This window comes from Primulina tabacum, chromosome 3, assembly GCF_025594145.1.
Source record: "Primulina tabacum isolate GXHZ01 chromosome 3, ASM2559414v2, whole genome shotgun sequence".
Taxonomy (NCBI): Eukaryota; Viridiplantae; Streptophyta; class Magnoliopsida; order Lamiales; family Gesneriaceae; genus Primulina; species Primulina tabacum.
In genome coordinates this window covers 40066897-40079421 of record NC_134552.1, presented here as the reverse complement: position 1 = coordinate 40079421, position 12525 = coordinate 40066897, and the positions used below count along the sequence as shown (strand labels likewise).

The 12525-nt window shown below is 33.2% G+C and overlaps 1 pseudogene; it reads right to left on the bottom strand.

Annotated features, from left to right (window-relative positions):
* Positions 1 to 5134: 5134 nt before the first annotated feature.
* On the bottom strand, positions 5135 to 12288 carry LOC142538713 (uncharacterized; annotated as a pseudogene).
* Between the last annotated feature and the right edge of the window lie 237 nt (positions 12289 to 12525).

Here is a 12525-nt window from a genome sequence, read left to right as displayed (position 1 = left end):
TCGTGTACTAGCGGGCATGTCACAGTTACTTGAGCAGCATGTTGGAAACGCTATGAGGATTCGACCGGAGGCAGTCTATGAGCGTTTTAGGAGGATGAACCCCGATCATTTTCATGGCAATACTGATCCATTCGTTGCTGAGGGATGGATTCGATCTTTGGAGGATATTTTTCGTTTTATAGATATGGTGGATGCTGACCGAGTTCGTTGTACCATCTATCTGCTGAAGGGCGACACTTCTTATGGTGGGAGGGAGCGGAGCGAGGAGTGAATCTAGCAACATTGACTTGGGAGAAATTCAAGAGGGTGTTCTACGAAAAATATTTCACATCTGATGTCCGTTCTAGGCTTAAGAGAGAATTTATGAGTCTCCGCCAGGGGGATTTGACTGTGGCTGAGTTTGTGCAGAAATTTGATAGGGGTTGTCATTTTGTGCCCTTGATTGCGAATGATGCGGCTGAGAAATTACGACACTTCCTTGATGGATTGAGGCCCATGATCCGACGCGAAGTGATGCTCATTGATCCTGCTTATTATACTACTGTTGTTGCCAAAGCTTTTAGAGCCTAGCAGTCAATCAAGGATATTGATTGGGAGATGCATAGTAAAAGGAATCGTGCCCAGCAAGCAAATCAGCAACCGAATCAGCAGACTAAGAAATCATTCATGGGACCACCTAAGCGACAAGGACAGCGAAAACCACAAGGACAACCCCCTAAAGAAAAATTCCCGAAGACAGCAGAGAAGCCACAGTGCAAGGAGTGCAGTCGTCACCATTATGGGAAGTGTATGTGGGGCACCTACAAGTGCTTCAAGTATGGAGAGATGGGACACAAGGCTGGGGATTGCCCGAAGCTCAAGCAACCCACGACTGGAAGGGCATATGTGATGCATGATGAGCAAGCGGAGCCAGAAATCACGCTTATTACAGGTACTCCGACTATTCAGGAATTTTATATTGTTGTATTGCATGAGAGAAAATCATGGATGCGAGAATTAAATCGAGATGCTTGGAAGTTAACGAATTAGAATTGCATGTTACAAACTGTAGAATTTAAGGAATGAAATTCTTGCAAATACCAATTAATTGGATCAAATTGAAGAAGGTTGAAATTTCTAGGGGCTAAATTGAATTTTCGAAACATGATGAGGAGAAGTAGAGAAATTCAAAAGTTTCTAGGAGTTAATTGGAAAATTCGAAATCTTCTAGGACTAAATTTCAATTTTTGAATCTTTAAAAGGGTCATTTGGTAATTTTAAAAAACTTAAGGGACTAATCATGCAATTTTCGAAACTTAAGAGGCTAATGTGCGAATATGGAAAACTTTAAGTACCTAGATGATAGTAAAATTTCTAAAACCATAGAACCTTAATCAAGAATAATGCAAATTTTATCAGGACGAATATTGTCCAGCGGGATTAGCTACTTATGCTTTATTAGACTTTGGAGCTACATATTTTTTCATATCTGAATCCTTCTTGAAGAAATTGGGAATTTTAAGAGTAGATGTGGAGTCAGGATTAAGAGTTACAGTACCTTCTGGCGAGCATATTGTCTCTAGTATCAAGGTTAAGAATGTGGAACTAAAATTACAAAAGAATATTATACGAGCGGACCTTATTGTGCTACCGATGCCCGAGTTAGACATTATTTTGGGCATGGATTGGCTCACAATGAATGAGGCTACTATTGACTTTCGACGGAGGACAATATCGATTAGACCACCCAATGAAAAAGGCGTTCATCTTTGAGACTGAATGAAACAATCAAATGCTGCATATCATTTCATGCATGTGTGCGAAGAAGCTTATTCAAAGGGGTTGCCAAGGTTTTCTTGCTAGTATTATCTCGGCACCCGACATTGACAGTCAATCTATCGAAGATGTGGAGATTGTCAAGGTTTTTCCGGACGGGTTCCCTGTCGATGTTTCTAGTATTCCACCTAAAAGAGAAGTATAATTTACTATTGAGTTGATGCCTGGTACAGTGCCGATCTTTAAGGCACCATATTGATTAGAACGTGCTGAAATGAAAGAATTAAAAGATTAAATTCAAGAGCTGTTAGACAAAGGATTTATTCGCCCTAGTTTCTGCCATGGGACGCGCCATTGCTATTTGTGAAAAAGAAGGATGGAACTATGAGGTTGTGCATCGACTATAGGGAGTTAAATAGAGTGACAGTGAAGAATAAGTATCCACTGCCCCGAATCGAGGATTTATTTGATCAATTGCAAGGAGCTTCAGTATTTTCAAATATATATCTTAGGTCTGGATATCACCAGTTGAGGGTTAAGGAGACGGATGCACATAAGACGGCGTTCCGAAAGCGTTATGGAAACTATGAGTTTTTAGTGAGGCCATTTGGGCTGACTAACGCCCCAGCGATCTTCATGGATCTCATGAACTGCGTATTTCAGCCGTATCTCGATCAGTTTATTATTGTTTTCATCGACGATGCCATGATCTATTCCAAGAGCCGTGAGGAGCATGATCAACACTTGAGAATGACCTTGCAAGTTCTATGAGAGCGGAAATTTTATGCAAAATTCAGCAAGTTGTGATTTTGGTTATAGAGGGTGACATTTTTATGCCACATTGTGTCAAACGAAGGAGTAGAAGTCGACCCATCTAAGGTCGAGACAGTCAAGCAGTGGCCAGTTCCTAAAAGTGTGACAGAAATACGTAGTTCTTGGGTTTAGCTGGCTACTATCGCAAGTTCATCAAGGGGTTTTCATCCTTTGCAGTACTGTTGCGACTTTGATTGTTGCACTCCCAAGAGCAGGTTGTCCACAAGTAGTATAATTCGGTGAGTCCGAATATCGTATTCATAGGGAAGCTAAGGTAATTACAAGTCCACTACAATGTCTTTTTATTTTTATTTTTTTTTAGTTGTTTGAATCTTTAATTGGTAATTTTTAATTGTTCAAATTTTAATTAAGTAGTTGAGATTAAAGGATCCACTCTTGGTATTTTAATAAAGTTAACATTAACGAACATTATTGAAATCCACTTAATAAAATGGTTTCAATATATTAAATAATCATATTTATATTATGTTATATATTATTATCTTATAAGTATATAATATATATCAAAACTTATAAATATTGTTAAGTATTTATTGTGCTATATATATATATATTTGTAAACACTAAATCAAGGTTCCCACTTTAAATAGTTGGTAAAACCAAACTAACATTTAAATGGTACCAAGAAATTATTATTATGATATATTTATATATAGTAAATCAAGGTTCCCACTTTAAATGGTTGGTAAAACCAAAAAAACATTTAAATGGTTCCAAGAATTTAATATTATAATATATTCATATATAATAAATCAAGGCATCCACTTTAAATGGTTGGTAATACCAAACTAACATTTAAATGGTTCCAAGAATTTAGTGTAACATATAGCAACAATAAATCAAAACTCCCACTTATTAGTAGGGTATAAAAATGCTTAAAGAAATAAATATAACATAAACAATAAATAATGATTAAATAATATAAAACATAGATTCTTACCTTTTAGTAACTTTATTATCATGCCAAGAGTTTCACCTTTTCATCTCAACTTTGGGAAGTTAGTTATTCATTATTCAAAGTGTAAAACTTTGAATATGAAATTAACATGCTAATTATATTTAAATGAAGAAATAAAGAAAAAATATAGAGAGAAATATTATGAACTCAAAGGTTTGTTCATAGAATGAGGGATATCTCAATTCATCACAATGCACCCCTATTTATAGCCAAATTTGGAGAGACAACCACAAATAAAATATTATTTTTTTACACATAAGTCTTCATTGGTGTTCCAAGATATTATATTATATTACACATCACTTTTGAAAATCTTCTTCTCCGAATTTGCTTCTTCACATAAAAAAAACATGTGGATAATTGAGTTGTCTAGTTGTGGTATTTTTTTCAAACTATTTGACCAAGTAATTTGAGAGATATGGTCAAAATACTAGAGCATGGTAAAACTACCACTCCTTTGGTAACTTTATTTGTTGCTTAATTTGATCCCAATTGTGAGAGGATTTTTATCTCATGCTTGCCACCAATATTGTAGATAATAACACCAACTTTCTACAGGTCCAAGAATCATCTTAATCCCATTTGCAATACCAAGTTTATTCTTGTTTTATCGAACCTGTAAAAAATAGTAAAAACTTATAATTACACAACAACTTATATTTTATACAATTTATTATAAAACATATAATATTTAAACATTTAATAAAACAAAAACTATATATTTATATTATAAAATATTTAATTAATGTACAATTTTTATGTTTATCACACCTCCCAATCAGCTTATTGCTAGTCCCTAGCAATTTAAGCGTTAATAGCAATACAAAACATATTGATTAATTTAAATAGAAATATAATCAAAACTATCTAAGTGTTTAAATTAAATTTGAAAACTGTCAAAGTTATATCAAGATCATCATAATTATAATTTATGGAATAATTTGAGATGATCAATTCAAAGCTTATTTCAGGTAGTTAAATGTACACTGCCTTCAAAAATTCCTATTAAGAGTCTCAACTCCATATCCTCACAGGTTAATAAATGTTTCAATTTATGACAACGATTTCTCTCATGGAGTTGGAATACAGATAAATGCTCAGAAAAATGGTTTACAGAATGCAGACAGACAAACGAGCCAAACTAATCAAAAGATAGAAAATCCATTGATTCAAACTCTAGTTGTTCTTATTATATATTTTTTCCTGATATATATATATATATATATATATATATATTCATAACATCATGGAATCAGACTAAGTTTATGCTTCTTGACCACATATTTATTTAATTTGTACAATAAATTTCTCTCTCTTTTTTTTATGAGAGATATATGGGTCGTAGCATATAACTTAAAAATTACATAGATCTTCAATATCTTTCTTTTTGTATTTTTCTCCTTTTTTTTCCAGGAAATATCATTTTTTTTTTCAAAATAAGAACTCAAGATCTAAACAATAGATAGTCTCTCTCATGATCAATAAAGGCTCGAAGGCTGTTTTCTCAGTCCTCTCCACTCACTCACAAAATATGTGTGAGTTTAAAATTTTAGGGACTCTTATAAGGTATATCTTGGGCCATATACTTTAATACCTGATTTTTTCACAATGATTAATCACTCAAAAAGATTTCATAAATCATATTTTTATATTGATCAGAATATTAAAATTGACTTTTTTTTTCAAATAAAAATTTAAACATTCTTAAATAGATTAATGCATGTTCTAATTTAAATCTTTCAAACAAGTAATGTATGACATTTTTTGCAAAAATTACTAAGATACAAACAATAAATATGATTTTATTTTAAAATAATATATATTTTTTTATTTTTTTAAATTTTTTTTATAAATTTGTTCTCCCCCCAATCAGAATATGACATTGTCCCTAATGTCAAAATAACTATTAATAAATAGTACATAATGAATGAGATATCACCTGGAATTTTATTGAAGATAACAAACTTAAACAAACGCAAACCAATCCACGACTTTTGAATCAATGATCCAACTTCCTTTTCTTACTGCTTGATTGCGACCAATTGATCTTTGTTATCATCGGATCAGGCTTATGAACAAAAGCTTCCAAATCATCAATTAATTGGTCGGCAGTCGAAGCACAGATGAGCATCCGTCGTGAATTTTTTGAAATGAAATTATGTTCCACAGCGTTATCGAGAAATGTCAACAAACTGTCATAATAATTATTGATATTCAACAAGCCCACAGGTTTATTATGGATATTAAGTTGTGCCCAAGAAACAGTGTGAAAAATTTCTTCTAATGTACCAAAACCACCTTGTAGTGCGATAAAAGCATCAGAATTTTCAATCATTTTGGTGATTCTTTCATACATAGAAGAAACTTTTAATTCCTCCCCAATCATAACTCCTGTAATATTTCCTTCAGCTAAAGCTGTAGGAATAATACCCAAAACCTGACTACCTCCAAGATGAGCAGATGTTGAAACAGATCCCATTAACCCAATATTACCTCCCCCATATACCAAGTGAATTTTTCTCTCAGCCAATATCTTTCCAAGATTATTCGCTGCTTCTACAAACACTTCATTTTTTCCAGGACTCGACCCACAAAATACACAAATATTTTGCAATGTTAGTGCAGAGGATCCAGCCATGTTTTTACTTTCTTTTCTTTTTCTGCGAAAATAGAGAGAAAGATGAGAGATTTTATAGGGGTAATATGTTATCATGACAAAACTATGGGTCAAAGCTGTAAACAGAATAAATAGTAAAAACAATAATGACACACATGCATATAAACAGTAGTGTGATTGTGGCTCACAATTTTCCTCTGGTTTTACGTCAAGAAACGGCTTCAACGTCTTCTATGAGTCGAGGATATGCTTCCCATCCAATTTTCTTATAAATTGACAAACAGGGTCTTTTTTAGTCGGATTCCCAAGACTATGACGCTCATCTTGGAATTGTTTCCATAAACGGAGAAGTTCAATATGCACATGTCCACTAGAATGCGTCTCAAGAGTCAATAAGATGTTATCTAAAGACTCCTTACTCAGCCCATTCTTAATGAAACCAATTTTATCTTCTCTGTTATTGGAAACACATCCCAAAGATCTGCATCGTTTGTCACAAGTCCATTTTGCACACTTATGACAAACCCCTAAACTTTTGGCCCTTCGTTTTTTCGCATAAGTGCTTTTTCCTAATCCAGGCAAATACCGAATGAGCAATGATTGTGGAACTTCTCCTCCTAATCGGACCTTAGCTTCTATTACAAGACGAATATCTTTTGGAATTCCTTTTTGCATTAGCAATCTCAATCTTTAACACCTTCCTGCATAAATTTTTCTTAGAACATTTTCAGAAACAGAGGGAAAATATTTACAAATTTTTGAGAGAATTTCATCCATTTTGAAAAGAAAAGAAATAATTTTTTTTTATTTTTTTATTTTTGTATCAACAATTGTGGGAAACTGATTTAACCGACTATGAGAGTCACGGAGTACCGTTATCCGCCATTTAACCGGGAAAATAAAAAGATTAAGAAAACCTGAAATAAAAACAAACAAACTTAAATGCAACACAAAAAAATAAAAAAAAATCAAAGATCAGAAAGAGAAATAAACTCTTTTTGAAAGATTTCATTTTCTAAAAATTGTTTAAGCCTTTGTCCATTTACTTTAAAAATATCACCATTTTTAGGATTTTCAATATCCACAGCTCCATAAGTATACACATGCTTTACAACATATGGGCCTGTCTATCTTGATCGTAATTTTCCTTGGAATATGTGAAGTCGAGAATTATAAAGCAAAACTTTTTTACCAATCTCAAAAGATTTTATAAGAATTGTTTTAATCATGAAATGATTTGATTTTTGCTTTATAAATCCTTGAATTCTCATACGCGTCATTTCTGAGTTCATCAAGTTCATTAAGTTGCAATTTACGCAATTTTTTGGCATCATCCATGCTTGAATTTAAAGTTTTGATAGCCCAATAAGCTTTATGCTCCAATTCCACAGGCAAATGACAATGTTTTCCATAAACCAACCTATAGGGAGACATATTCAATGATGTTTTAAAAGCTGTTCGATATGCCCAAAGTGCATCATTAAGTCGCAGAGACCAATCTTTTCTATTTGAGTTAATAGTTTTTTCCAAAATTTTCTTTATCTCCCTATTAGCTAATTCAACTTGTCCATTTGTTTGAGGATGATAAGGAGTAGTTACTTTGTGAGTAATACCATATTTTTTCATTAATGAAGCAAATTGTTTATTAACAAAGTAAGTTCCCCATCACTTATCATGGCTCGAGGAATTCCAAATCTACTAAAAATATTTTCTTTCAAAACTTTGATGACGATTTTATGATCATTTATTCGACATGGAATTGCCTTTATCCATTTGGAAACATAATCAACTGCAACTAAAATATACAAGTATCCAAACGACGGTGAAAAAGGTCCCATAAAATCAATTCCCCAACAGTCAAAGATTTCAATTTCAATGATAGGATTCAAAGGCATCATGTTTCTTTTTGAAATCGCACCCAATTTTTGACAATTTTCACAGATCTTGAAGATTTCGTGGGTGTCTTTAAACAAAGTGGGCCAATAAAATCCACATTGCAAGATTTTTGCAGCCGTTTTCTTTGAAGAAAAATGTCCTCCGCATGCTTCTGAATGACAAAATTTAATGACACTATGTACCTCATTGTCGGGTATGCAACGTCGAAAAATTCGATCCGGACAATACTTGAACAGATACGAATCATCTCAATAAAAGTTTTTTACCTCATTCAAAAATTTTCTTTTATCTTGAGAACTCCATTGCGGTGGCATTTTTCCTGTCACAAGAAAATTTACTTTGTTAGCAAACCAAGGTGTAGTAGTAACTGAAAATAGATGTTCATCAGGAAAATTATCGTTAATTGGTGTCATTTCACAAGATGATCCTGTTACTAGTCTCGATAAATGATCGGCTACGACATTCTCGGTTCCTTTTTTATCTTTGATCACAATGTCAAATTCTTGGAGCAACAAAATCCATCGTATCAGTCGTGGCTTTGCATCCTGTTTGGTCAACAAATATCTAATAGCAGAATGATCAGTAAACACAATAGTCGTTGATCCAATCAAATAAGAACGAAATTTATCTAATGCAAATATTACAGCAAGTAGTTCTTTTTCAGTTGTGGAGTAATTCATTTGAGCATTGTTTAAAGTTCTACTTGCATAATATATCACATAAGGCTTACCGTTTCTTCTTTGACCCAATACTGCACCTGACTGCATAATCACTCGCATCGCACATGATTTCAAATGGTAAAGACCAATCAGGAGGTTGCATGATAGGAGCTGATGTTAAATGTCGAATTATTTTATCAAAAGCATTTTGACATTCTTGAGTCCACTCAAATGCAGTGTCTTTTGTTAATAGGTTACAAATGTGTTTAGAAATTAAACTAAAGTCCTTTATAAACCTCCTATAAAATCCAGCATGTCCCAAAAATGAGCGAATTTCTTTAATTGTTTTTGGAGAGGGTAAATTGGTAATGACATCAACTTTTGCTTTATCAACTTTAATTCCATGAAATGACACGACATGTTCCAAAACAATTCCAGAAGTAATCATGTAATGACATTTTTCACAATTTAAAATAAGACCTTTTTCCTCGCATCTTTTGAAAACTTTTTTCAAATTTTCAAGACAATTATCAAATGTATTCCCAAAGACAGTTAAATCATCCATGAAAATTTCCAAACAATTTTCAACCATGTCGCAAAAAATGCTTAGCATACATCTTTGAAATGTTGTTAGGGGCATTGCATAATCCAAATGGCATCCATTCTGAATGCAAATGTTCCAAAACGACATGTGAATATAGTTTTATCTTGATCTTCGAGTGCAATGGGAATTTGATAATAACCTGAATATCCATAAAAAAAATAGTAGTATGGACATCCGCCAACTAGATGAGACTCGACTTGTTAACAATTCACCTTTTTCATTTTTTTATCACTGTGATGCCAGACTTTTTGGAACTACTTGTGTTGGGCTTATCCACTTACTATCAAAAATAGGGTAGATAATCCCAACATCAAGTAGTTTGAGAACTTCAGTTTTCGCAACATCTTTCATGTGTGGATTTAATCTCCTTTGTGGTTGTTGAGATGTTTTTGCATTTTCTTCTAAGTGAATTTTGTGAGTGCAAATTAGTGAATTAATGCCCTTGAGATCTTTTAGTGTCCAACCAATTGTATTTTTATGTCTTTTAAGTATATCAACTAATTTACCTTCTTGATCACTTTCTAGTTTGGAAGAAATTACCACCGGATATGTTTCATCTTCTCCAAGAAATGCATACTTCAATTCTTCTGGCAAGGGTTTTAACTCCAATATGGGTGGTTCGTCTTTTTTTTCATATTTTGCATCAAATTCTTTCTCTGATCCTAGTAACGAGTGATACCTGATAAAATCATCAAGATCAATTTCAATATTTTCTTTAACACTTTCAATTGAACAAATATCTAATTGATCACGAGTACTCTTTTCTTGAATGTTTTCTTCCACAAGAGTTTCAATAAGATTTTCATCTTCACTTTCATCTCCTTTGTCATGTGGTTGCTTACAAAGATTAAAAACATTGAGCTCCAAGGTCATGTTACCAGATGACAACTTCATTATTCCATTCCTGCAATTTATAAGAGTATTAGAAGTTGCTAAAAATGGACGACCCAGAATTACAGGAATCGCATTACAAGCTTCGATAGGTTGTGTATCTAAAACTATGAAATCGATAGGATATACAAAGTTATCAACTTGGACCAATACGTCTTCTACCATACCTCTTGGCACTTTAACAGATCAATCGGCAAGTAAAAGTGTTACCGTAGTAGGTTTTAACTCGCCTAGATTGAGTTCTTGATAAACTGAATATGGAAGTAAATTCACACTAGCTCCAAGATCAAGCAAGGCTTTTTAATCTTTCGTTCTCCAATAATACATGAAATAGTAGGACAACCAGGGTCTTTGTATTTCAAAGTATTATTATTTTGAATGATTGCACTTACTTGTTCGGCTAAAAATGCTTTCTTTTTTACATTCAATTTTCTTTTCACAGTGCACAAGTCTTTCAAAAATTTGGCATATGATGGTACCTGTTTTATTGCATCTAATAAATGAATATTAACTTTTACTTGTTTAAAAATATCATATATATCAGAATTCAAATTTGATTTTTTGTATTTTTCAATGCATGAGGGAATGGTGGTGACACTGTCTGTTGAACCTCCTCTTCGCAAGTTATGGGTTCCACTTCCTTACCATTTGGAGTTGATTTATCATCATCTTCACAAGGTTCAAGAATGGATTTTTCCACAACCTTACCACTTCGAAGGGTAATAACAGATTTTACCTTATCCATCGGTTGAGTTCTAGAAGTTCCAGTTTGTGAATGATGATCCTTGGGATTAGGCAGAGGTTGTGAAGGAAATTTACCTTTTTCATGAACATTAAGTGCATATGCAAATTTAGCAAGAGTATCTTTCAAATCTGTCATGGTTTGAGCAGTTTGAGTATTGATAGACTCTTGCTTTGCAATGAAAGAATTCAATGTATCTTCCAAATTTCTTTTAGGTGGAGGAACATAAGGTGCATAATTTTGAAAATTTTGTTGATTTTGGAAATTTGGTTGTGAAAATTGTGCAGCATTATCATTCCTCCAACTAAAATTTGGATGATTTCGCCAACCTGGATTGTAATTTTGAGAAAATGGTTCAAAATTTGGCCTTTTGAAATTGTTCAAAACATTGGCTTGTTCATGGAGACATTCTTTAAAAGAGGGCAAAGTGGGACAATCTTTTGTAAAATGATCACTTGTATCACAGATGTGACACATAATTTCTTGAACAGATTTTAATTGACCATTCTTTTTCAATTCAAGTGCCTCAACTTTTCTTGCCAAAGAGGTAAATCTAGCTTGAAGATCATGTTCATCTTTGAGAGTGTACATACCTCCACCAGATGTAGGAGATTGAATCTTGTTTGATGGTTCGATTGTACCTATAGTGTCCCAATTTTGAGCATTTTCAGCTAATGAATCGAGATACTCAATTGCCTCGTTTGGATCTTTATCTTCAAATGTTCCATTACACATAAATTCAACCATTTGCCTATCTTTAGGTGTTAAGCCTTCATAAAATTGAGAAACAACTCTCCAAATTTCAAAACCATGATGTGGACAAAGATTAAGCAATTCTTTGTATCTATCCCAACACTGATAAAAAGTTTCTCCTTGTTTTTGAGTGAAAGTGATGATTTGTCTTTTGAAAGAATTTATTCTATGAGATGGAAAAAACTTTTTCAAAAATTGTTGTTGCAATTCATCCCAAGTTCGAATGGATCCCGATCTAAGATTTTGTAGCCAAGTTTTAGCTTTATCTTTTAGAGAAAAAGGAAAAAGCTTAAGTCGAATGGTGTTCATGCTACAATTTAGATCATTATATGTGTTGCACACTTCTTCAAATTCTCGTAAATGCATGTATGGATTTTCAGAATCTAATCTATGAAAATTCGGTAAAAGTTGGATAATACCAGGCTTAATATTGAAATGAGATGCATCAGGGGGAAAAACTAGACATGAAGGTGCACTAGTACGTGTAGGATTCATGTGATCTCTAAGTGTTCTTCGTCTATCATGATCATGTTGAGATTGAATTTCATCTTTATTTTCTTGGATGGGTTCTTCCGCCATGTTTTGTAAAAATAAAGGGTTATTTCGAATAAGTCGACCACCAAGTGTACGTGACCAAATGCTCATGCAAATGCAAATGCAAAAGAATAAAAACACACAAAAGCAATAAAAATTCAAATAAAGAAAAATAAAATATAAACAAAATTAAATAGACTTGAAATTAAATTATACTTCCCCGGCAACGGCGCCAAAAACTTGTTGCGACTTTGATTGTTGCACTCCCAAGAGCAGGTTGTC